General features: G+C 41.1%; 1 long non-coding RNA gene across 1 annotated transcript in view; it reads left to right on the top strand.

The window, feature by feature from the left end:
* The first annotated feature begins 1,308 nt into the window (after positions 1–1,308).
* Positions 1,309–14,158, top strand: part of LOC139360995 (uncharacterized) — a 34,719-nt gene continuing 21,869 nt past the window's right edge. Inside the window, exons 1-3 of the long non-coding RNA XR_011618580.1 lie at positions 1,309–1,359; positions 2,396–2,453; positions 13,071–13,164. This is a non-coding gene — a long non-coding RNA (uncharacterized lncRNA). The remainder of the gene's footprint in view (positions 1,360–2,395; positions 2,454–13,070; positions 13,165–14,158) is intronic.

Genomic DNA, 14,158 nt, shown 5'->3' with positions numbered 1-14,158 from the left:
AACTTTTACTTTCACCTCAATGTGTAGTTGAGATTCAGAATATTAACATTTTGATGGGCCCTGTTATGAAACTCTCTGTACCATGCAATAAGTGTTTATGATACTAGTTAGTGCTGTAAACTTCTGTGAGTTTTGTAAAAATATCCAATGAAAGGCCTTATCTATTGAAATAAACCTAGAGATGGGAGGGAAAAATATCTCCTATGGGCTGAATCCCAATATAAGTTTGATCATCATGACTTTGAACTGGAGTAAGGTATACATCATAATCCATTTTGGGGGGCAAAAGCTAGGCAGAAGGTTAACATCATTTAGTTGTTGTGCGAAGCAATGTATCACAATGCCCTCATTAGGCAACGGCTAGTGAAGAGAGCCACATTAACTGGGAAATGGAGCTCAGTAATATGATACAATCACACATGGAAGAAATCAAGCAAAGAGATGCGAACCAAAACATACAGATTGGGCCAAAGATATTTCAATACTTTCTGTGTGGCTCTGGCACAGGCAGGAGAGTCACATCTTTAGGGTGCTGGACCAAACAATATGCCATAATTCCCTATTTATGCGCGACCTCAGCAGAAGAGTAACGTCGTCTGGGGGCTGAGCCCTAAAATATGGCAAAAGGCCTGTTCATGGGCAGTATTCGGCAACAAGTTGAGAGTCACATTACCTAAGTGGTGGCCTTAATATGTCACAATATGTCAATTGTTCTGATACATTATAAATACCTAAACAATTTAGTAAGTGAGCAGAATCCAGGCTGAAGAGCCATATCATTTGGTCCTGGGTGCTGAGATATTCACAAGCCCTCCTTAGAAAAGGATGGAGTCAAAACAGTTACATCACCTAGGTGCAGGTTCCACACTTACGTCACAATGTTCCATGTGAGCAGGACCAAGCAGGAAGTCACATCACCTAGGTGATAGGCATGTAAATACGTCACAAAGCTTTCCTTAAAGCATGTTCCTGGCAAAAGAGTACCATCACCTTTGTATCTGGCCTAGCAATATTTCACTCTTCCAGTGGGCAGATCCCAAGCAGAAGAGACATATCATCACTGATAGGCCCTGTGGTGTTTCAAAATGTCCTCTTTTGGTCATGGTCCTGTCAAAAGTGTATCATCACCTGTTTTCTAGGCCTAGGAATATGTCACATCCTGCCCTGTGTTCAGGGATCATTACAGAGGAAAGACTTACATCTTTTAGGTGATGGACACAGTAATATGTCACAATGATGTCTGTGTCATAGTGCAGGCAAGAATGTAACATCACTTGGGTGCAGGACCCAGTGATGGCACAATTCTTACTGAGAAGAGGGTCCAGGCAGAAGAGTAACATCACTTCAAGCTTGGCTCAGGTAAATATCAAAATCCCATATGTAGGCTTGAACAAGTCTGTAGAGTGAAATCACACTGGTTATTGGCAAACATTTATATCACAGTATTGATGGAATAAAATTCTAGAGATTAGCTTTAGAATACCACACGTGTCCTGTTTTCATGTAGGACAGTTGCCTTCAACCATCTGTGATGGTGAAAATCCTTACTGTCAGCTGGGTCTGCATATGAGACTCACAATTTATTCTGTGTTCTATGCCTGATATGACTCTTTCTATACAACACAAGGGTGTCATAAAATATGTGTAACTGGTGTAATCTTCTGTGACTTTTTACCAGAAGATTCTACATCACTCATGTCCCTAAACCTGGCTATAAGAGCTAAAGTTTCATCTATTGGCTGAGACCACATATGAGAGTCATTATCATGCCTATTAGTTGTGCCTACATAAATGTCACCATCCCCTCTTTGGTTATAAAATGGACAGAAAAAACACATCGCCTAAATTCGAAGCAAGAAGTATTCCAACATTCTCTTTGTCAGCAGGGCACTAATAGAAAAGTCACAAAACTTTGGTGCTAGTCCCAGCTCTATGGCATAATGTCTCTTATGTAGAGTGTCTAGGCAGGTGAGGAGAGTCATATCACCTAAATGATGGGTCCAGAGGTATGTCACAAAGCCTCCTGTTAAAATGGCCCAGACAAGAGAGTCAGGTGACTTAGATGCAGTGTTTAGAAATGCTACACTCTTCACTGGAAGGAGGTTCGGGCAAATGAGAAACATCACATTACCTAGATGACGGGTCCATAGAGATGTTATAATTTTCTGAGGACACTTATGACAGGGGAGTCAAATCACCGAGGTTCTAGGTCCAGGTATATGTCAAAATGTCATCTGTGTGCTATAATTTGGCAGGGTTATTAAATTACTAAGGAACTGGACAAAGGTATATGTCATAATAATACCAGTGGAAATGTCCAGGGATGAGAGTCAGGATTCTGTACATCCTGGCTCCAGGTTTAAGAGTTATTATTATTCCTTTGTTCTGGTCTCAGGTATATGGCACACTATCACCTGTGGGCAAGGAGAAGAAAGGAAAGTCACATCACCTGAGTGAGTGCAGGTCCAGTGAAATATTACAATTCTCCTTGTGGGCAGTACTCCTGGAAAAGAGTCACATCACCTGGATGCTGGTTTAAGTAATATATCAAAATCCACGCTATGAGCAGGGGTTAGGCACAGAAGAGACAACCTTCACCTAAACAATTGTCCTGGAAATATGTTACAACAGCCCCTATGTGCAGGACCAAGGCAGGAGAATGTCCTCACTTTGGTGCTAGGTTCAGCAACAGTTCACAATCTCTCTGGTGGTTAGAGCTCAGGCAAGAGAGAAGAAACATCACCTGGGTACTGAACCAAGTGTCATGTTACAAAGCTTCTTATTGGCGGAGACCCACAAAAAATGAGTCATGTCCCTGAGTGCAGTACCCAGTTGTGTGTCACAATGCACCATAAGTGCAATGCCAAAGCAGAAGAAATAAGTCACATCACTTACGTGATGGACCTAGAATAAAGCCACAATGCTGTCTGTAGGCAGGGTTCAGGCCAAGATTTTATATCAGCTGCTTGCTGGTGTAAGTGACATGTAAAAGTGCCCTTTGTCATATTGGCGAAGGTGTTATATATTGCTTGCTGCACATGTCACAATTTCAACTGTGCTACAGGCCTAGAAAGGAGAGTCAAAACACTCAGATGCTGAACAAAGTCACACTTCTCATTCACACACTGAAAAATGTTCAGAAATCAGTTTCACAATCTCACACAAGTCCAAACTTTGGGTATGATAGTAAAAATCTTCTGTGATTGGGTGGAAGTAAAGTAGTCACAATATCAGCAATGGGCAAGACGCATGTATAAGAGCCCCAATCCCTCTTGAAGACTGTGTTCCAGGAGGAGAGTCAAATCACTAAAGATCTGCTGAACTATGGTTCAAATATGACCAAACCATCTGTGGATGTGATTCATACATGAGTGTAACAATTTCTACCTTCGCCTGCTTATGTGAGGGAGGTTTAGTATACCATTCATAGGCTCTGTTTATGTATAAGAATGACAACTGCCTCAGCTGGGCATGCATCCAAGAGTCACAATAGCATGTGGTTGCTGGTGCCTGTTATGACACCCTTTGTACCACTCAGGCTTTATATGATATGCCTGAGTAGGCTACTTTTCTGTGAATTCTTATAGGTGAGAGATTTGGACTTTACCCATGTTTTTAAGACAGGATATGAGAGTAAAAATATTTCCCGTGGCTATGTCCGTGTATGAGAGTTATTATTGTGCATGTGCACTGATTTCAGGTATATGCCACAATTTTTCTTTTGGACAGAGACAAAACAGAAGAGTCACATCATCTGCATACTGAGCCAGGGATACATTATAATCTTCTCTGAAGGAAGGAGCCAGTCATACCACCTGAGTACAATCTCAAATAATGTGTTATCTTGACCACTATATAAAGGGTTGAAAAAATAGTGGATAGTCACAGCCCCTATGTGCTGGGATCAGCAATATGATATAATTCCCTCTCTTGGCAGAGTATAGGACAAACGTGAGAGTCACATCACCTAGGTTTTCCACTCAGGGGTATGTCACAATTTCATCAGTGGGCAGGATCCAGGCAGGAGAGGTGAGTCACATTAACTTCATGCTATATCTAGATGTCATAGTGTCCCCTGCGGGCAGGACACTGGCAGGAAACACACATCACCTAGCAAATAGGCCTAGAGATATGTGATAATATTTCCTGTTTACTGGGTCCAAGTAGAAGAGTCACATTATTATGATTCTTGCCCAGTGATATTTCACAATCCACCTATGATAAATAATTTAAGCCACTAATCTCAACACCTAGGGTTACTAGGCATAGTGATATGACACAATCTCCTTATTCTTTAGGGTGACAGTTTTACTGGTATGTGTGTAAGTGTCACAATCTAATATGTGTTTTGGGTCATCTTATGATACACTCTACAACATCCAAGGGCTTTATGCAACATGCATGAGATTTGCAATCCATTCAGAGGTCCACATGCTCCTGTTGACTGACAATCTTACATATTGCTTTAAACCCAGTTATGATAGTCAACATCTCTCTAATAGGCTGGGCTCAGTCAGGAGACCCATTATTAAGCCTGTGATCTATGTCCAGAAATGAATCATCATCTCAACTGTAGCAAGACAAACATAAGAAAGTCACAATTCCATTTTGTACTTTATTTACTTGTTAGATTGAGGACTTCAACCATGGTCTTTGCAAATATGGGATGATGAAAACATTATCTCTCACCTTCATGGGTAATCAAGAGTCACAATCTTAACATTTTGTTGCACTATGTTATAAAATTCTGTGTACCAGCCAAAAAGCTTACAGAATATGAGTTAGTGTTGTAAACTTCTGTGAGCTTTATGGAAATATGCAACTCATAACTTTACCTATTGACCTAAGTGTAGCAATGAGAGGCAAAGTATCTACTATTGGTGGAATCCCAATATAAATTTGATCATTATACCTTTGAAATGAAGCAAGGTAACTTTTAAAATACTATTTGTAGAAAAGAGAAATAAAACTTGACAGGAGAGTAGCATAATTTACATGCTCTGTCAAGCAACATGTCACAATGCCCTCTCTAGGCAGGGTCTATAAGTGAGGGTTACACATTGCTGGACCCAGCAATATGACACAATTCCAAATGTAGGGGAAAAAACAAAAACAAAAACAAACAAACAAACAAAAAACAGACAAATGATGAGACCAAAAACTCTACTGAATGAGCCTATAATGTGTAAAAATATTTTATGTTGCTCTGACACAGGAAGGAGAGTCACATCATCACAGTGAGGGGCCCAGCAATATGCCATAATTATCTCTTTATGTAGGACCCAGGTGGAAAAGAAAGTTTATGTGACTGCTGGGCCCTGTAATATATCAAAAATATTTTTCTTGGGCATGGTTGGGGGAAAAAAGAAGAATCATAGCTCCTACGTATTGGGCTTAGCAATATGTCAAATCACCACGTTTGTAAAGCTCAGGCAAAAGAAAAGATTCACATTCACATCACTTAAGACATAGGCTCAGATATATGGCCCAACGTCTCCCCTAGGTGTATAGCACATCTAACATGTGAGGTGAAAGCTGGTAAAAGAGCCACATTACCTCAATGCTGGCTCTTGAAATATATCACAAGGCTCCCTTAAGACAGCACCCATGCAAGAGCATTATAACAAATAGGTGCAGGTTGTAGCATTATGTCACAATGCTCCTTGTGGGCAGGGCTCAAAAAGATAGTCACATCACCTAGGTAATAGGCCACAGATATGTCACCATATCCTTCTTAAGACATGGCCCTGGCAAAATGGTACCATCACATGTTTGCCTCACTTAGTGATATGTCACTATCCAGGTAAGCAAGGCCCAAGCAGGAGAGTAACATCACCTAAGTGATAGTGCCAGAGATTTGTCACAATGTCCTCTTTAGAACATGGTCCTAGTAAAAGATTACTGTCATCTACGTGCCTGACCCAGCCATATGATACTAGCCCCCACTGTGTGCAGGGTCCATTGTCATGAGGAGAGTTACATCACCTAAGTTGTTGATATGTAACGATTTCTGTGGGAATGGCTCAGGCAAAAATGTAACATGACTTGGGTGGTGGACCTAGTGATATGTCATAACTCTTACAGAGAACAGGACCCAGGCATGAAAGTCACATTACCTAGAGTTTGGCCCAGGTAGAAATCATAATAACATCCTTAGGCTGGAACCTGACGGGAGAGTTAAATCACGGGATGCTCGGCAAAGATTTTTATCAAAACGATACTGGGAGAAAATTCCTGAAATGAGATTTATATTACCACACATATCATGTTTTCATGTGTGACAGTTGGCTTCATATATTTCTGACAGTGACAGGCTTTACTGTCTTCTGGGTGTGCTTATGACACTCACAATTTCACCGTTCTGCTGGATTCTATTATTACACTCTGTGCAAGCAAAAGTCTTTATAAAATGTCTGAGGCTGTTATAATCTTCTTTGACCTTTTTTACCAGAAAGAGATTTATTCTCCTCCCTCCCTCCCTCCCTCCCTCCCTCCCTCCCCTCCCCTCCTTCCTCTTCTTTCTTTCCTTCCTTCCTTCCTTCCTTCCTTCCTTCCTTCCTTCCTTCCTTCCTTCCTTCCTTCCTTCCTTCCTTCTTTCCTTCCTTCCTTCCTTCCTTCCTCCTTCCCTCCCTCCCTCTTTCTCTCTCTTTCCTCTCTTTCTCTCTTTCTTTCTTTCTTTTCACAGAGTCTTGCTTTGTCAGCCAGGCTAGAGTGAAGTGGTGCGATCTCTGCTCACTGCAACCTCCACCTCCCGGGTTCAAGCAATTCTTCTTCCTCAGCCTTCTAACTAATTTGAACTCCAGTCGTGTACCACCACACCCAGCTACTTTTTGTATTTTTAGTAGAGACGGTGTTTCACCATGTTGTTCAGCATGGGCTTGATCTTTTGACATCGTGATCTGCCCAACTCACCCTCTCAAAGTGCTAGGATTACAGGAGTGAGCCACCATGACTACCCAATTCACCTGTGTTTCTAAAGTAAGTTAGGAGAGGCCAAGTTACTGTTGTTTGTGGAGTCCACATCCAGGAGTCATTATACCTGTAAGTTGTGCCTAAATATTTCATAATTTACTCTGTGGTAATGAAACAGGCATGACAGCTAAGTCACCTAAATGCTGAATCAGAAATTTTCCTATATTTTGCTTGTGGACATGTTCCTGGCAGAAAATATGTGTAAACTGGGTGATATACCCAGATGTATGACATAATGCCCCTTGTGGGCAATGTATAGACAGAAGAAAAGTCTCGTATCACCTAAATAATAGGCCCAGAGATATGTCACAATGTGTCCATTCAACGGACCAAGCAAGAGAGTTGTATCATTTGGATACAGTGCTTAGAAAAGTTATAATCCCCAATGGAAGCAGGGTCCAGGCAGGAGAGGAGAGCCAGGTAACTAGATGATGGATCCAGAAATACGTTACAAACTTTCTTTCAGATATTAAGAGAGGAGAGTCAAATCACCAAGGTGCTCACCTGAGGTATATTTCCCAATCTCATTTGTGGGCTACACCTAGGCAGGATCATTAAATCACTCAGGAGCTAGGCAAAGGTATATGTAACAATAACACTGGTTGAAAGTTCCAGGAATGGAAGTCACCATCTTATGTGTGACTTGGGTCCAGGTTTAAGAGTCATGATTAGTCCTTTCGTCTGGCCTCAGCTATATGGCACAATATCCCCTTTAAGCAGAGAGCAAGCAGAAGCCCATATTACCTGGATGGGTGCTGGTCCAGTGAGATGTACTAATCTTTTCTTGTAAGCAGGACCTTGGAAGGAGAGTCACATCACCTGGATGCTGGTTTTAATGACATATCAAAATCCCCCATGTGGGCAGGGCTTAGGTAGGTGAGGAGACTCTCTTCACCTAGGCAATTGGCCTAGAAATATGTCACATTGGCCGCTACGTGCAAAACCAACGTATAAAATGACCTCCTCTTGGTGCTAGATTTAGCAATGTCGCAATCTGCTCTTTGGCAGGGTGATGCAAGAGAGGATAAACATCACATAGGTGCTGAGTTAAGTGATATGTTACAAAGCTTTCTGTTGGCAGAACCCAAAATGGAGAGTCACATCACCTGGTTGCAATGCACTATAAATGCAGGGCCAAGGCAGTAGAAGGGAGTCATATCACTTATATGATGAACCTAGATATAAGCCATAATGCCTTTTATAGGCAGGGATAAGGCAAAGAATTCAGATCACATGGGTGCTGGTACCAGTAATATGTAAAATTACCCTTTGTATGCACACCCAGCCACGTATGCTTAGGTGTATGGTTGTCAAATTATTCAGGGGCTCGGCTAATTTTATGGCATAATCACATGCTAGGAAATATTTAGAAATAAGTTTCACAATCCAACACAAGTCCTGGATTTTTGTATGTGAGTCAACACCTCCTGTGAGTTGGGTCAAAGCAGAGGAGTCATGTCTCAACAATGGGCAAGATTCATGTATAAGATGTCCAATGACCCCACAAATAAAAACTTGAAGATTGTGTTCCAATAGGGGAGTCACAGCCTCACAGGTGTGGTGGATCATGCATCACCAAACTACCCATATAGGAGAGAAGCATTTTTCACCTTTGACTGCTTTCTTTGTGAAGGTTTAATACCTTATTCATAGGCCCTGTTCTTGTAAGAGAATGACCACTGGGTCAGCTGCGTGTGCATTCAAGAGTCACAATCGTATCTCATTCCTGTTCCCTGTTAAAACACTTCTTTTTTTTTTTTTTTAACTACTAAGGCTTTATATAATATGCTGGAGTGTCAAAATCCTCTGTGAACTTTATACCTTTAGGAGACCTAGTACTTTACTTGTCCATAAGACTGGCTGTAAGAGTCAAAATATCTCTCCTTTCTGGTTCTAGGTATGATAGTTATATTTGTACACATCAGCTGAACATGGTTATATGTTATAATTTAACCTGTGAGCAGACACAAGGCAAGAGAGTCTCATCACCTGGATTCTGAGCTCAGGATATATTATAATCTCCTTCAGAGGCAGGGCCAAGTCAGAAAAGTCACATCACCTGGGTGCTGCATCAAATAATATGGCATTGTATCCACTGTAGATGGTTTTGAAGAAAAACAGGAGAATCACACACATAGTGCTGGGCTCAACAATATGTAATAATTACCTCTTTTGGCTGACTCCAGAATAAGGAGGAGAGTTGCATTACTTAGGTTTTGTACTCAGCCATATTCACAATTCATTCAGTGGTCAGGACCCAGGCAGGAGACAAGCATCATATTTTCAGATGCTGCTTCAATAGATGTCATAATGTTCCTTGGGGGTAAAGCACAGGCAACATAAACAAATCACCTAGCTGATAGACTCAGAGATCTGTGATAATATGCATTGTTGGCAGGACCCAGGCAGAGGAGTCACATTATTATGATTCTGAACCAAAGATATATCTCAATACAAACATTGGAAACAATGTATGCAATAGTTTTAACACCTGGGTACTGGGACCAGCGATAAGCACAATCTCCTCATCTTTGAGAGTAACACCTTTAACTGTTAGCTTGGTGTGTATATGAGTCACAATGTCACATGTGTGCTAGGCCATCATATGAATGTCTGAGGACCTTATATGGCTTGCACGAGTTGGCAGGCAAACTATTCTGAAGCCCGCATGCTTATATGAAATCACAATCTTACATATTGCCTTAAACACAGGTATGATAGCCAACATCTCTCATTTAGACTGATGTCAGGAATGAGAGCCACTTTTATGCCTGTGAGCTTGGTCTAAAAGTGAGTCACAATTGCACCTGTGGCCAGATCTATATGTAAGAGCCACAATCTTTATCTTTATATTATTTTCACTTGTTAAACTCAGTGGGCTTTATTAATGTGGGATATTAATGTGGGATCAACAGTGGGCTTTATTAATGTGGGATAGTGACAACTTTTATTTTCAGCTGGGTGTTTAATTGAGAGTCACAATCTTAACTTTTTGCTGGGCCATGTTATAAAACTCAGTATCACCCAAGTAGTTTATACAAGATGAATTAGTGTTGTAAACTTCAGTGAGCTTTATGCAAATTTACAGCCCAGAATTTTACCTATTGCGCTAAGCCTAGCAATGGGAGGCACAATATCTTCTATTGTCTGAATCCCAATATAAGTGACAATCATACCTGTAATATAAAGCAAGTTATATGTCATAATCCTATTTGTGGGCAAAAAAATAGGAAAAAGAGTAACATCACATAGGTGATATGGCAATCGACATGTCACAATGCCCTCTCTAGGCAAAACCTAGGAAGGAGGGTCACGTTAACTGGGTGCTGGACCCATCAATATTATAGAATTCCACATGTGAAAAAACTTAGCCAAGGGATAAGAGGCAAAACACCTACAGAATAAGCTGAAGATAAGTCAAAATAGTCTCTATGGCTCTGTCACAGGCACGACAGTAGCATCATCAGGGTGGTCAGTCCACCACTTGCAATAATTTTCTGTTTATTCAGGACTCTGGCAGAAAAGTAACATCATCTTGGTGCAATAGGTCAAAATTTCTTCGTGGTCATGGTTCAGAGAAAAGAGAAAAAGTTACATGACGTAAATGCTGGGCGCAACAATACGTCATAATCCCACCATTTTAAAGGCCCTGGCAGAAGACAGTCAGAATACTTAGGTCATGGGCTCAGAGATGTATCCCAGTGTCCCCAGTAGGCAAGGCTCAGGCAGTCAAGGAGATTCACATCACCTAGGTGTGCCTGGAGGAATGTGTTACAATGTAACATATGGTGAGAAAACAGACAGGAGAGTCACATCACTTGAGTTCTGCATTCTAAGGTATTTCACAAGGCTCTCTTAGGACAGCAGACAGACAAAGGAGTTACATCACCTACATGCAGGTTCTCTGCTTATGCCACAATGCTCCATGTGGGTGGTGCCCAAGGAGGAAGTTACTTCACCTAGGTGTTAGGGCCAGAGATATGCCACAAGGTCCTGACAAAAGAGTACCATCACCTTTGTGCCTGGCTTAGAAATATGTCACACTCCAGGCTGTTAGTGACCAAGCAGGAGAGCCACATAACCCGAGATACATCAAAATCCTCTCCTTTGGGCATGGCTTTGGCAAAAGAGTAGCCTCATCTGTGTTCTTGACCTTGAATGATGTCACCATCTTTTCTTTGTGCAGTGCCCATTTCAGAGAAGAGAGTTACATCACCTATGATGTGGACACAGAAATATGTCACAATAATTTTGGTGGGCATGGTGCAGGCAAGAATGTAACATAACATAGGTGCTAGATCCAGTGATATGCCACAATTCTTACTGTTAAAAGGGTCCAGGCAGGAGAATCATATCACCTCAAAGCAGGCCTAGGTAGCTATCACAACCCCATATACAGACTGGAAGCAATCTGGAGAGTCAAATGACACAAGTTGTGGCAAAAATCCATAAAACATTCATGCTGTCATAAAATTCTAAAGATGAGATTTAGAATACTACACACATCCTGTTTTCATGTCTGACAGTTGGCATCATCCAGGTGAGATGATAACAGTTCTTATTGTTAGTCCTTACTGTTAGTGCATAGAAGGCTTACAGTTTTACCTATGTGATGAGCCCTGCTTTGACTCTGTATAACCCAAAGACTTAGTAAAATATGTGTGAGTGTTGTAAATTTTTGTGATGTTTGTAAAAGAAGGTGATGCAGGACATCATGCATGTCTCTAAATGAAGTTATAAGACTCAAAATTTCCCCAATTGGCTGAGAACACGTATGAGAGTCATTATCATTCCTGTGACCTGTGTCTAAATATATGTTAAAATACTCTGTGGTTATGAAGCAGAAAGAATGGCCACATCACCTAAATGCTGGACCAGAAATATTCCAATATTCTCTTTGTAGTAAGTATCCTGTCAGAAATGTCACATATCTTGTGTGTTATGTCCAGTTCTGTGGCACAGTGTCCCCTGAGGGTGGTGTCCAGGGAGAAGAGAAGAGTCATATCACCTAAATGATGGGCTCCAAAATATGTCACAATGCCTCCTGTTGGCAAAGCCAACACGGAAGGGATTAATATCATTTGGATGCAGTGTTAAGAAAACCTACAATTACCAAAAGAAGCAGGGTACAGGCAGAAGAGGAGAGTCATGTAAACTAAATAATAGATACAGAAATATGTTACAATTCCCCTGAGGACATTTTTAAGATAGCACAGTCAAATCACCAAGGTACTTGGCTCAGGTATTTGTCAAAATCTCATCTGTGGGTTATACCTAGGCAGAATTATTAAATCACTCAGGAGCTGGGCCAAGGTATAAGTTATAGTTAGACTTGTGGAAAGGTTTAAGAATAAACATGAGGATTTGTTATTTTCTCAGGTACATGGCACAATATCACCTGTGACCAGAGAGAAGGCAAGAAAGTCACATCAAGTATGTGAGTGCAGGTCCAGTAAAGTGTCACAGAACACTATGTGGGCAGGACCCTGGCAGAACAGTCACATCACCTGGATGTGCTTTCAGTGACATATCAAAATCCACTATGTAGGCAAGACTTTAGCAAGAGAGGAGACTCATTTAGCCTAGGCAATTGGCCCAGATACATGTCACAATGACACTTATGTGCAGTAGCATAACTGGAGAGTGACCTCAGCTTAGTGCTGGGTGCAGCAATATGTCACAATGGTGCAGTACCCAGTTATGTGTCACATTGCACTGTAAGTGCAGGGCCAAGGCAGTAGAAGAGATTCACATCACTTACATGATGTACCTAGATTTAAGACACAATTCTCCTTGTAGGCAGTTTTCAGGCAGATAATTTACATCACCTGGGTGATTGTCCTACAGATATATAAAAGTGTCCTTTGCAGTGGGAGCTCTGGAAGCTATTATATATTGATGAGGTACTTGTTTCACATATGGCACAATTTAATCTGTGGTCTGGGACTAGAAAAGAGAGTCAGATTATTCATTTGCTGGGTAAAGTTACCTTTCCCTTTAATACTCTCAGAAAGATTTGGAAACAAGTTTCACATCCTACATAAGTCTTTCTTTTGTGTATGTGATTCAATTTTTTTCTGTGCATTGGTTTGAAGCAGAGGAGTCACCATCTCAACAATGAGCAAGATCTATCTATGAGGCCCCAATCCCGCTTGAAGATGGTTTTCCAGTAGGGGAGTCACAGCAGTACAGGTGTGTTGAATTATCATTCATATGTTACCAAACCACTTGTGAATCAGATCCATATATGACAGTAATTATTTCCAACTTTGACTGCTTTTTATGTGTGAGATTTGATACTTCATTCCTAGGCCCTGTTCATGTGTGAGAATGTCAATCATGTCAGTGAGGTATGCATACAAGGGTCATATTATCACCTCGTTGCTGTTTTCTGTTATTACACTCTGTATCACTAAGGCTTTATATGATATCTCTGAGTGTTAAAATTCTTCATGAAATTTATACAAGTGAAAAACCCAGAACTTTAACAATGGTTATGAGACTGGCTGTGAGAGTCAGGTATCTCTATTGGATGGGTCTAGGCATGAGAGTTATTATTGTGCATGCTTTTTTCTTGTGAGCAGAAGAAAGCCAGGAGAGTCAGATCACCTTGATGCTGAACCAGTTATATTGTATAATCTTATTTGTAGGCTGGGGCTAATCAGAATAGTCACATCACATAATCTGGCTGCTGAGCCAGTGATACAGTATATACTCATTTTTTGTCTAGGCTAGTCAGAGGAGTCACATCACCTGGGTACAGCCTCAAATAGTATGTCACCAAGTCCACTATAGACAGGAAAGAAGAAAAAGAGGAGTGTTCCACCAACTAGGTGCTGAGCTCTGTAATATGTAATAATCCCTTCTCTTGGAACAGTCTAGAATATGAAGGAGAGCCACATCACCTAGGTTGTGCAGTATCAGCGGTATGTCACAAATTATATGGTGAGCAGGGCCCAGGCAAGAGAGGATAATCACATTTTCTAAATATTAAGTACAACTATATTTCACAATGTCCTCTGGCAGGGCACAAATAGGAGAGACAAATCACCTAGCTTATAGGCCCAGAGATATGTGATAATATTCCCTGTTGGCAGGGCCCAGACAGAAGAGTCGCATTATTATGATTCTAACCCAGCGATATGTCACTGTGAATCTATGGGAAGGAATTAAGCCAAAAAGTCTC

Source organism: Macaca nemestrina, chromosome Y (genome assembly GCF_043159975.1).
Source record: "Macaca nemestrina isolate mMacNem1 chromosome Y, mMacNem.hap1, whole genome shotgun sequence".
Lineage (NCBI taxonomy): Eukaryota > Metazoa > Chordata > Mammalia > Primates > Cercopithecidae > Macaca > Macaca nemestrina.
This window is presented reverse-complemented; position numbering and strand designations above follow the sequence as displayed.